We start from the raw sequence: 13,885 nt of genomic DNA, 5'->3' as shown, positions 1-13,885 counted from the left end.
ACTCTGATTTTCACCTTTTCCCCTCTATCGAACCACCTCCAAGAAATTTCCTTTCATGATGAAAATGCGCTCCGAACACGGCTCGGCGACTTGTTCGCCTCAAAACCACGTTATTCGTACAGCTACGGAATCGAAAAGTTACCCCAGCGTTGGCAGACCGATGTAAATAGCGAAGGATAATATATTACTAATGTCTAAATTATGTGTGTGTGTTGTGTTTATTAAAGTTACAGGAAAATGCTACCAGGTTAGACAGCAACCTAATAAATGAAATACTTGCGCTGATTTGTTCTAAAGTGAGGCAGTATTAAGTAAGAGGGAAATCTGGCAATATTTTCAGTTGTAGCGACCGAGCTATGGTTTCCATCAGCAATGATTAAACGCGAGTGTGGCTGGAACTTACTTTTTCAAGATGCCCAATTGAAGGAATCGGTATCTCCAACACTGAAAGTAAAATGGATGTTGTTTCCAACTGTCTAGGTTACTAAGACTACCTCATATTGAGAGAAAATTCGCAGTCACAAGGAAGAGTTGTTAGGTCAACAAAAGCTGGTAGTCGTGTTCCTACATCTGGAAGATGTCTGTCCAGATTTCGCTCCACTCGCGTAGGAGAGCCACTAGTAGATCGACTGTGTGGATACAAATCAGGTTTGCTTAAAGTGGGCGCAGTACCGGTCGTGAGCTTCAGTTACTTTCGATCTTGCACGTGATAGCCGAGGTCGCGCTCCTCGTGGTAGCTGGGGCGCTCGCACTGGGCCTCAGATCCGAGTCATTTTAGCTGTTTAATGTTGTGTTTTCAGTTCTCTTAAGTCATGTCATGTTTACCATAGTTATAGGATACAATAAAACGAAACTACATAGAGTATGTATAATACATGTATTTATAAATTATATTCATAAAGAAATGTTACAGGAAATGTATACTAACAATGTTTATAAATGAGAAACAAATTTTAATAGTATTCTTTACGTTTGAACAATATTTATTTACTTCTAAATAGTAATTATAACAATATTTACAAACGAAGATGGAGTGGTCCTTTATATAAATGTAGTTTTGGCATTCCATACATAGGTAGTTAGTTTTCCTATCAATATTACTTGAACAATCGTAACATCTTTTCCTTTCTCGGTTCCATGTCTGAGAACTTGTTCGACTCGATCGTTGTGGATACAATATTGCAAATAAATTGTGAATCGATGATCTCAGTTGCGAGGGAAGATTTTGCATGTACTTCCTTGCGTCACCTGCTCATCACCAAGACCAAAAAAAAGTTCTTTCAAGAAGGTATGCCCTTTTTCCGGAAGAGTATCTTTTTGCGAACTGTAAACTACCATTGCATTAATTCCACTAACATCCAGCAATGAATAGAACACGGTCATTGCCCAACGTCGAGTATTTCTGGACACATTCACAGAACTGCATATCCAATCCATTGTCTCAACCCCAGATTTGGAGGCATTGTAAAAATAATTTCCGGCTTTTTGGCGACTGTTTCACTTTGTCACAGCGTCATGATGCGTACTAGATAAGGGGATAACTTTTTTTTGCCTGAAACGCAATAAGATTTTTTGGGTCATCAGACAAGAATTGGGTGCAATACAAATTTTATCTGCAATTCCAGGTGGTAATTCCTTTCTATTTTCGCATACCGTCCCAACCATTGACGACCTTTTATTCGACATTTCTTCGGCGAGTGAAAAGCTACTGAACCAGTTGTCCATAGTAATATTTCTGCCGGTATTGTGTATAGGCTTCTTCAGGTGGATCACCACCTCGTATGGAGAGATGCCAGTCGAGAAGGGTCCATGCTGCTGTTTTCCAGGATAAATTTCCAATCTGAGGGTATAAAAGGCCCTTGCATCTGTAAGAGCAAACATCCTTACACCGTACCTGGCGAGTTTCGAAGGTATATATTGCTTGAACATCTTCCTTTGAAAGCATCAAGCTTTTTGTCAATTGTAGCATATTCCGCAATAGTACAGCACCTTTGGAAATTACCAGCTAACCTTTTTCTCTCTTTACTAGTTCGTTTATCATCGAATCGTAAATATTTGTAATAAAAATCTAAACCTGTGCATGCTCATCACTGCTCTAGCCCGCATTTCCCCGAGGTTTGTACGATTACGTTTTTCAAACCAAGCACGTATATTACCGCCCACGAGTGCTTTAAATTCTACCACGTCTGTATCCTTCGCATCTCTTTCTCGAGAAAAATTATTTTTTGTGCTAATTTGGAAGTTTGCGCGCTGAACTATAGTATTTATTATGTCGGCCTGAAGGAAAAGTTAGCAACCGGCTAAAGGGGTCCTAGCATGTTTCTCTTGTCTTTTCACACCAGGTAAATGTCATAATGTTCCTTTCCAGGGTTCTCCTATTTCCAGGCGGAAATTTCCCGGTTCATATACTTGCATCATAACGACAAAGAAGTATGTCGCCTGTGTCATCCTCGTTGGAATTTTGTTCCGTGTCAGATGTTTCCTCCAGCGATTCTAAATAGTAGTCGCTCGGCACACCTGCCGAATCCTCATCTTCAGATTCATTCTCACCCTCGAAGTTGGGAGTTTTGCGTGAGCCCAGCTCAGGAATATCGAAGAGAATCGTGAATTCGTCGTTCTCAGGCGGTAATATAAATCGCTCTCCTTCCATACCTAAAAAGGCACAAGAAAAATGTTGAGTTCTCCATGCACAAACAAGTGCTGTGAGAAAAGTAACACGATTAGCTGCTGGGTCTGACAGACCCCTGAGCCGCAAGGGCCTATTTAGGAATCCTACTATGCAATAAATGGATTACATAATGTCAATAATCGAATAATCGATATGATAAAAATATTATACCCGGAAGGAAAAAATGACAAGGAAGGACAGGGGGACCCGCAGATGAAAACAAAGTACACTGAATGAAGAATGCCTCTCGGGCGATAAAGACGCTATTATGAACACCTGAGTTTTTAGGAGGACGCGTAGTAGGGTTACGAGAAGTCGGCTGTTTCTTTTGCGATATTGCAGAAAAACTTGGCAGGAACGCGGCCACTGTCGGTGATAGCTGGCAGCGGTCGTCATCGGGACGTACGGTCACAAGAAGGCAAGGCTCTGAACGACCGTGTAGCGCTACCGAGAGGGAAAACCACCGCGTTAGTCGTGTTGCTCTGGCTCACCGTACCGTATGCCAGACTTCCTGTAGCCTATGTTCCACTGAGTGGTGACAAGGGCAGGGTGGAGGCCTACTACGCTTCCTCGTAAAATGTTTCTACACTGGTGCCAGCGATGGCGGTGTGTTGGTGTGTCTGCGTGCTCGACACACTGGGCCGAAACTTGTAGTGTCCGTCTAGGGTGAAGCTTCGTATGACGGCAGCAGCACTCCCGTCATTGTCCCACACACCCTGACCTCAGTTTTGTACATTATTCCGGTGGTTCTACCTGTTGCACTGCCATTCATGGACAGCATTGGGGGGGGGGGGGGGGGGGGAGGAGGTGTTCAAAAAGATTTCTGGCGTGCAGCCGGTCGTCGTTAACTTCATTGCACGATATTTCGGCTGGACAACTGCCAGCCACCTTCTTCAGGTGAGCCGAACGAGTTTTTTTTTTTTCTTTATTGTATTTCAACTCCCCATCGGGGCGGGCTGGCAGCAGCATGTGCGCTGCTCTTCAGCCGAAAGACATAGAACAAACAATAGAAGACATTTAAAAATAACAAAGAGAATATGGTGAACATAGATATAAAAAGGGGAACATCATGGAAGGCAATAGACAAAAAACGGGGTGACTGTAAAAAGGAGATAAAAAATTGGTTAAAAGTAGCACACACAAAAAGCCACACACTGCGACGATTAAAAGAACACAAGGCACAGTATGACTGGAGCATAAAAGTACCGACGGATGGCGTGGCACACAACGTAACACTGACGCCGAACCTCGAGGCAGTACACAATCAAAATCACGCCTCTTGACGCACAGGAGAAACAGCACTAAACACAACGCTGACGTGGCACACTGATGATGATCAGTACAGAGGATCTTCCAGGCCCTAGGAGATGAGGGAGACGTGAGGGAGGGAGATGAGCGGCTTAGAGTACTGCCGCGCATGCGTTGCAGTCGCGGAGACAGAAGGGCCGCGCCGGCCAGCGGCAGCGCCCTCGCTGCTGGAACTGCAGCACTCGGCTGGCCGCAGCTATCCACGTCTTCTGGCGTCTTCGTCTCGAGCAAATTTCGGAGGCGACGGGATTCCGTGCGTTATTCAGTTGGTAACCACTGTCACGGGTCATTAGCTTTCCGCAATGATTATTTCAGCTAATTCTTTGATAATGGAGTCCCAAAAAGTTGTTGCAGTGGCCAAAATAGAACTTCTGTCGTACTCCACTTAATGTCCGTTACAAATACAATGTTCTGCAACTGCAGACTTAGTGCGTTGCAGTACGCGAGTGCAACGTTGATGTTCTGTAGAGCGCTCTTCCACTGTACGCGTCGTCTGTCCTATATAGGTCATACCACATTGACAGGGTATTTTGTAAATTCCCGCCTTGCGCAGCAACAAGTCATCCTTCACCGATCCCGGCTAATCCGAGGTCTTATAAGGTGGACGCAAAACCACTTTCACATTAAAATGATTAAGAATCCTTGCTATCTTGAAGGAGATATTTCCGACAAAGGGAAGAAAAACTAGGGACTTAGCTGGCGCGTCCTCTTTATCCACTACCCCGTTCCTGGCTCTAGTTGAGAAGGCCCTGTTAATTTGCCGGGTCGAGTACCCATTCTCTGAACACCGTCCTCAAATGTGCCAGTTCCTTAGGCAAATTCTGGATCCGACACTGTGTGTGCCCTGTGTACGAGGGTTTTAAGTGCACTCATGGTCTGGGATGGGTGATGGCAACTTCAAGAATGCAAATACAAATCAGTGTGAGTTGGCTTGCGATAGGCAGGATGTCCCACAGTGCCCTCACTCTTCCGTTTAACCATAACCTCCAGGAATGGAAGGCAGCCATCTTTCTCTAGTTCCATAGTAAATCGAATATTCTCGTGGATGGAGTTAAGATGATGAAAAAACTCCATTAACTTTTCTTCTCCGTGGGCCCACACTATGAAAATCTCATCGACGTATCTCCAAAAAAACAGTTGGTTTACAGACAGCTGATTAAAATGCTCTCTCCTCAAAATCCTCCATGAAGAGGTTAGCCACCAGAGGAGACAGACCTGCCCATGGCGACACCGTGAGACTCTTCAAAATATGCCTAGTTAAACATAAGCTGAGGAAAGATGATGTCAAAAAAAAAAGGCAGTAATGTCAGATTCAAACTGCTCACCTCAAGATAGCTAGCAGTTGTCCAGCCGAAATATCGTGCAATGGACTTTACTACGACCGGCTGCAAGCCCGAAATCTTTTTGAACAGTTGATTCGCCGGCAAAATACCAAATTTTTCATTATATGGGGGGGATTTCCAACAGGACAACGCTCGCCCACATACCGCTGTTGCAACCTGACATGCTCTACAGAGTATACACACGTTGCCTCGGCCTGGGCGATCACCAGCTCTGTCGTCTACTGATCAAATACGGGACATCATCCGACGTCAGCTAGTCAGCCACAACTAGCATTAACCTTCCCGGTATTGACCGACCAAATGCAACAGCCATGGAATTCCATCATACACCTGTACAATAGAATGCATACACGGTTGCGCGCTTTTTTTCGCTTACGTTAAACTGTGATTTTGCAATGTTAGTCACTTACATGCGTCCCGAAATGTCATTACTGTAATACTTTTTAGTAGTTGGCTTTCTTCTGCGTCAGTGAATATGGCCATTGCATCTGGTGCAGGACGTAAATATGTTTGAAAAACATGGGTTGGCCAGGTTGGTTTGTAGATATTACGTATGGTCACTTCTGCAGTTCCGATTCAGAGTTAACGAATATAGTTTGTGGAACTGGATAGCAAGTGAACATTCACGATTTTACTCTTGACCCGTGTGACTGATCCATAGGCACGGTGATAGTTGCACCGACGATATATGCCAGTATCTAGAATAACCACGTTGATGACGCGGTTAAACTTTATCTCTTGAAAACTTGGTCATTTGGTTCTGGTAATGCCCTCAATGTTCAGTTAACATATTTTACTACCTGTTCCCGCTTTCCTAGATGTTCGGCTCTGGAAAAGAGCTTTTGATGTAGTACTGAGTCATTCCTTCTCTGACTGCAGCGTTCTCATCCTTCCTTAATTGATCTACAGTCGCTGTGCACATTTATTCCTTATGAAATCAAAGCTGGTTACTTCTCATTTAGTCAGGAGATCTGAAAAGATTCTCTGGCAGTCAGTTACGTTGCTTTCTTAGCACCACCCTAGTGTCATCTGTAGGGCACGTAGAGGTTAACACCTACGGATGTGAAGGTACATAGATCCCTGAAATACTTAGAAATACAGCTCAACAGTTCCACAGTTGACTGCTACGTTAGGTACGTTGTCTACTCCAATACTGCTCGCCACTGCAATGAGTCATTTAAAAGAAATTGATGTACATTTGATTTGAATAGAGATACTACATACTAAGCGTTTCTCTACAGCACGAACAGATAGCGTAATTGATGTCATTCCATTTTTGTCACGCATGGAACCAGTGTCGCGTCCAAAGAGTATGGAGACCGTCATAACAAAACAAATCGGAGAACCGGTGCTAAGTATTCTCAGCTTGCTCAATAATTTGCAACAGGGCGTTCTTGGACTTAACCTACTCATAACTCTGACCATTCTACTAAGAAATGAAAACATTTTGAGCAAGAGAACTCCCCAGAAGGTTATTGCGCGTGATATGAAGTACCCAGAAGTAGAAACAGGCAGCCTTTCTGACTGTTTCATATCCAATACGAGAGAGCAGTCTGGATCCAAAAGCTGATGAGCTAAATCTGTTTCGAGTGTAGTTTTCAACCTAAGTGGTTGTCTAGGAATTTAATGCTCATTATTGTCATTGAGCTCTGTGAAGTGACATAAATTGCGTAAAATTTATCCTAATTAGCCCCGTGAAACGGAGGTACAGCAAACCTATTGGACTTCTGATAAAATGTTCTTGCTGACTGTTAACGAGTAACACCAGTATTTTAATAGAACACATCTGTCAAACATGGCAAATTTGCACTCTGCACCATCCACAACTCCTAGTAGATCAGCGAAAGTCGGAGACGTTGAAGGACCCAGGAAAATGTACATAGATATTACTACACTATCACCCGGTTCATGACACCCAGCGCCAGTCGCATGTTGCCTATATGATGGCTTCCGGGACCCAATTTCAGAAAGACATTAATTTCGGAAATCAAATGACTGTCATACTCTGCTCACTAAGAGATAAAATCTTACATTCTGTCTACATCATTTGGTTTACTGTAAGAGACCTGTGACCTAACTGTGTGTGTCTTTAGAAAGCATAGAGCCCGACGCGCAAATTAAGCAGACTTACCCATGCAGTGTTACCTAGTGAGGGTATTTAGCGACGCCGAACAAACGTTAAAAGTGATTTCAAAAACCCTTTCTAACTATTTTCTTGCTTACACGCTTAACATGAGATATTTAACACACTGAAACAGCTTAAACTTCAGATTGGTTTACAAGTAAGTTCAAAACATGGTAGTTTCATTGCATAAAGAATCAGAGGTTTACTATTTGGTTTCTAATTGCTATTAATGCTTCTGATAACGGAGGTTTTTCATGTTCCACAATGGGTCTTGTTTAATATGTTCAACTTATGCTTGATGTAATACTTCTCCGACGAGAACTAAATAAATTTTAAGTGAAACAAAATTGTATACAGTAATTGTTCAGATTGTTGCCCCGGATAGAGCCACGATACTTGCTCATTACGGTTGTACTCGCTGTCATAAACATTTTTATATGTAGTTTTGTTGTGCTAATGTGACGGCACTAAATGTGTAATTCTTTGTAATTATTAACGCCATTCAGTGTATCTAACTGCTTTATCGCTTATGTACCCCCTACTTCTCTCTTTCAACAGGCAGAGAACTGGTCTGTTCGTTGCACCAATAAGTCAGCAGTTGTTTTTCATTACTTGTTGCATTAGCTTCACGCACGGCATGGCATAAATAGTAAACATACTTACATCACTTTGAAATTTAAACAGGCTGAGTGCTGTATGGCTTTCTTTTGTGCTTATAAGTCGGCACTAAACGTTTGCTAGCTTCTAACCACTTCGGCCATACAATGCATGTAGGTATTATAACGCTTATATATGCAATTCATAATTCACAACTGTTTCATTGTACTTACATGTCGGCACAAAGTAATTCCTTGCCATTATTTACGCTAAAGAGTGCATGTAGCTGTTCCAGCTCTTACGTATGCTACTTTCCATTTGGAATAGGCAGGAAAATGTATTGTTCAGGTTATATGTTCCGCGATTTAAGTTTAGAACCAAGCTCATTTTGTGACCAGTCAACTTACTGTATTTGTACTTACCACCAATTAAAACTGTCACACTTGTACAATCCCCTATACTAATAAGTGGTGTGTATTACTAGTTAATTTTTACTTAACACTTTGGTTTGTAAACATTTATTACTGTTATTGACATTGCTTTATATTTCCCTTGGTTTAATGCTCTTTGTAAGTCATCCGTAATTTGATACTATGGTGCTACAGGGCGCCACACCGACTCCTGCAACGCCACCTGGTATTACAGATTTGTGTCCCCATGTAATGATAAGCAATCTTACCAGTTTGCATACGTTTGTTGCCTTTACAACATCTAACTATTATGTCCAGTGGTGCTTGTAACTGCTATGTGCAATGGTTGCATACAATTTCCAGGGTACATGTCCTCTTAAGCTATGCAAAGCTTTCATTGTATGCCAATATTGGTTTCGTAACTCATTTTTATTTCATAAGTGATTTGTTTCAACAGGTATCTGTTAAGAAACGACAAAACGCCTAATTGCTTTCACTCAATGATTTCCCACAGTCTCCAATTCAGCAATTTGCAGACTATATACAATTTTAGATAATAGCAAATAACTCATTGATATCACATTGCTTGTCTTTGTTATATCATACGGAAATGAAATTTACAAGGGCCAACACAACAAATGCTTTCCAGTTTTTATGCCCTTCCATTATCCATGCATTTTATCACATACTGAATAAATTTTGTTGTTAAGCAATCCTGTGATCTTAACTGTCATAGTAGATAGTTGCTTTTAGTTCCGCACATAAGGTAGTGTAAGCAGTTTTTTTTGTTAATAACTGCAAATACGTTTTTAGTGTAATCTGAACTTTATATGTGTATAAAAAAGCATGTGTTCCTAGTCTTGTGCATTTGAAAACTCCCCATTTTTCACTCTGTTCGAGAATTTAACTGGCCAATTTATGGGCTTTATATACACTGAAGAGCCAAAGAAACTGGTATAGGCAAGCGAATTCAAATAGAGGTATGTGTAAACAGGCATATATAACGCAGGTGTCTAATGCAGCGGTTAGAGCGGTCACTGCTGCTACAATGGCAGGTTATCAAGATTTGAGCTGGAAGCTGGTCGGCGATGGGGCACAGCATGTCCCCGGTAACGATGAAGTGGGGATTTTCCCGTACGAACATTTCACGAGTGCAGCGTGAATATCAGGAATCGGATAAATAGAATCTCCAACGTTGCTGCGACCGGAAAAAGATCCTGCAAGAACAGCACCGATGACAACATAAGAGAATCGTTCAACGTGACGAAATGCAACCCTTCCTCAAACTGCTGCAGATTTCAATGCAGGGCCATAAAGTGTCAGTGTGCGAACCATTCAACGAAACATCCATAACGAAGGTCCACCCGTGTAGCCACGATGACTGCACGACGCACAACTCTACGCCTCGCCTGGACCTGTCGACACCCACACTGGACAAACATGTCGCCTGGTCAGACGAATCTGGTAGCGGATGGGCGAGTACGGGTGTGGGGACAACCTCACGAATCAATAAACCGTGTACGTCAGCAGGAGACTGTTCAGGCTGGTGGAGGCTCTAATGGTGTTGGACGTGTTCAGTTATAGTGATATGTCTAGATAAGACTGAAAAGTGACAAGTATTGAAGCATACTGTCTGATCACCTGCATCCATGCATGTCCCTTGCGCGTTCCAAAGGACGTCGGCAATTCCAGCAGGGCAATGCAACACCCCACAGACCCAGAATTGCAGCAGTGGCTCCAGGACAACTCGGAGTTTAAACACTTCCGCTGGCTACCAATCTTCCCAGACATGAACATTATTGAGCATTTCTTGGTTGCCTTGCAACGTGCTTACCAGAAGAGATCTTCACTCTCTCGTACTCCTATTGATTAATGGACAGCCCTGCAGGATTCATGGTGTCCATTCCCTCCACCACGACTTTGGGCATTAGTGGAGTCCACGCCACGTCCTACTGCGGCACTTCTGTGTGCTCGCAGGGACCCTATTCGATATAAGGCAGTTGTACCGGTTTCTTTGGCCTTTAGTGTATTTTGTTCTGTTTTGATTCAGTTGCGGATAGTTTCGTTTAGTCTTTGTGCGTATGGAATAACGCCATGCATTCGAAGCATTACCTTGAGTGCTGGTTGCCTGCTGATACTAACCCCACCCACCTCGTCTCAAGTAGAAAAGTACTCTCACAGCGCTAAGATTGCATCTGGAAGCTCTCATGTTACTTTGAGCTGTCTTCCAATTTAATTTCATCGTCCATATACTTAAGGATCTTTAGTCCCTTGATGCTCACTTATTGCAATCTCTTCGCAATATTAGATAGTTAAGACATAGTGGATACATATTTTATCACTATATTCCTTAACATGACTTCATTGCATTGTCCTGTAGTATGTTCAATTTAATGTTCAAGCCCCCTTAGGACATTTGTTGTTGCCGCCTTTTACTTAGCGGTATCTCTTGAGTTTGTGCATGGTTGCTACGTTTGTAAAGAACGTGCACTCTGTACGTACAGTTCACTATGGGGGTGGCGCGCAGTTTTATTGCAAAATTCTTTTATTTAATGTAATCATTGTAGTTTCATAGCTTAATACGATCTTAAGACATAATATTTGGCAGATATTGTAAAACATTGCTATGCACATTTATGTTTCTCGTTGGTTCTGACAGTCAATGTATAACTTGAGTACTGCAGATTTTCGTTCCCCATTTTATAAATTTTTGTGTTGTTCTTCCTACATGGGGAAATGTAAGATACCTGATGATGTAATCAATATTTTTCGTAAGTATGTGAAGGTGACTATTTAATCTGATTGGATCTTGAATTTTTGTTGTTACATTGGGCTTTCTATTATCTCATTTACACAGTACTGTGAGTGTAGTCAGTGAGTGAAATTAGTCGTAATAAATAAGGATTACAAGACAGAATTGTCATGGATTTTTCCAAGCCAATAATTATTTAATTTCGTGCAGTTGCCACTGTATCTAAATGTCTGTCTGACTAAAATGGGTAACTGCTGATAGCTGGACATAAAAGTAATTTTGTCTACCCTTCGATCTTTATTGTAACCCCGCCGCCACCACCACCACCACCACCACCACCACCACCACATGTCGGTCCTGCTCATCAAAGACTCTGACTTCTTCCTTTCTAACCTCTCCCAGCCGACCTCTTCTACTTCAGGAAAGAACTACTAGTTAACAAATCCATGGTTAGATTCTAAATTGCATTTCCCCTTCGTTACCAATATCTTTATATGAATTTTTGTGTGTTCATATTATCGTCGTGTATGTAACACTCGATAATGTATCATGTTCACTTTTTAATAGCTTGCAGAAGTGTTTATTTTTAAGAACTACTTTGCAAAATCTAAATACCTTGAGGTGTGCTTGAAGTATTCCTCTTGACATGGGGAAAAAATTGTTCATCAGTACAGAGAACTCTTTGAAATATTTGCAATAAAAAAGTTAAACGTAACTGAAATTTGTGATATTAGTAAAGTCAATAGAAATTCCTATCTCTGAAAGAAAACGGTAATATAATGTGAAATATTGCTGGGATTTTTAGTGTTAGTTCTTACAAGGCCTATTACAAAAATTGTCTGTGCTTAATAGAATTGGTAAGTGGTAGACAAGGAAAGTGGTTCACAGTCGAATTGTTACGAATACATTACTTCTTATGACAAGACCAAACAACTTGCATAGTAATTTAAACTATAACTGAAATTAAGAAAAATTGTAACTAGAGAATTTTTTATTTTTAGGTAAGGTGTAACCGGCATGTAACTTTGGTTGTGTAACGATAAAAAACTTTCAATGTCCAATAGAAGGTAACTTAAAAAGTATCTGCCCGCTGTATGTTGTAAAATTATTTAATAATGCTGCTGATCTATTTATCATTGCTTTGTAAGCAGTAATACAAAAGCGCTGTTAGACTAGAATTATTATAACTGTCAACGAAGTCTGACTTTGCTTCCACTTGTCGATCTTCTGTTTCCTTTCCTGTCGGCCTCTCTTGGTCAGTTCTTGTTTTTTTCGACCCCAATGGTATTAGGTTGCGAGGCCAGAGGGTCTCTTTCATTCTCATTCTTCAATCTAACCCACCATGGGGAGGGGTTGTCTCGGGGGTGGTGAAGAAGCCAGCGTTCCATCACAGAAAGCCTGCTCCTGCAAGCTGGGTGTTCGTAAACGATCCATGTAAAAGCCTTCATAATGACAGGCGTGAAAAAATCCTCGGATGTAAAGGCAAGCAAGAGATGGTGAGGTCGGAACAAGCTGTATCGGATGTGTAGACAGCAGTGTCTGTACGATCATATACTCAAAATATCCCTGGTTTTGGAACAAAAGGTGAATAACAGATGTTCGTCTGCGTCAGTAGTGAAGTAAATGGGATGGAAAAAGCAGCTTTACACATCACGAAGGATCCTATACAAAAGGGTAAAACCATGTCAAATGTTAACTGATACTGCTCTTGGAGGTATCGCCACCAGTAGAAATATCGGAGTAAATTGCAATCAAGTAATCACAAGTTGCTGCAGGGACAATCCTGGGCAGACGCACGGTTACCTTGATGGAGAGTGAGACAGAGCATGCTGATGTTTCAAAATTCCAGTGATATAGTGCCAGGCTGTAGATTGCTCATACGCAAAGTAATTTTGTGGTTGCCAGGTGCGAAAAGAAGTCAAAACGACGATAGAACGCTGTGGTGGAACATTGCTGAAAGTATCAGATACGAGTGTACTTCTTTCCAAAGAAGAATATCTGCAGTATACAGCCTCTCAGATGGTACCATGTTCAGAGTTCTGTGTCAAACCTCATGGACGCCTGCCGTGATTCTCGTCGTTTTTATTTTGGTGACTATAACTGGAAGAGTTGTGATCATGTGTCACTGAAGAAGATCGTTTTGCAGATCAGCCAGCAGGAATATAAGAGGTCCAGCCAGAACTTCACCTGCAGTCTTTCACTTGGCGAAGAAGATAAAGATGTTGGCTGAATTGCAGTCTTTAGTGCCACTGGACTATCACCTGCCTGACCTGAAAGCACCAAGCTTACAAGATACACGGTGAAAGATGCAATCGGTAGGCCAGCACCTCAAAAGTTGAAATCGGTTCCCGACGATTTACCTGGAGAGACGTGACCGAGTTGGCCCTTGAAGAACAACAGCTCAAAGACCAGTGGTTCTGTAGTTGGCGACATTCCGCATCCCCCACCCCCGCTCCCCTCCCTCTTACAAACTTCATACTGTTTACCGCTTCTATACTCAAATCACCGTTACGTAAGTGAACAAGTAAAATGTCATATTGAATATGTATGTATAGCTGAAATTACCTGTCAGGTCTCATAGTAATACATTATTTCCTTTATTTTGTCATTTATCTAAATGAAAATGAAAGTTATTCCATTACTGCGTCACATGACTGTAACATGCTCAAATATGCAACATTT

The sequence above is a fragment of the Schistocerca gregaria genome, chromosome 1 (genome assembly GCF_023897955.1).
Source record: "Schistocerca gregaria isolate iqSchGreg1 chromosome 1, iqSchGreg1.2, whole genome shotgun sequence".
NCBI classification, from domain to species: domain Eukaryota; kingdom Metazoa; phylum Arthropoda; class Insecta; order Orthoptera; family Acrididae; genus Schistocerca; species Schistocerca gregaria.
Note: the sequence above shows the minus strand (reverse complement) of the source record.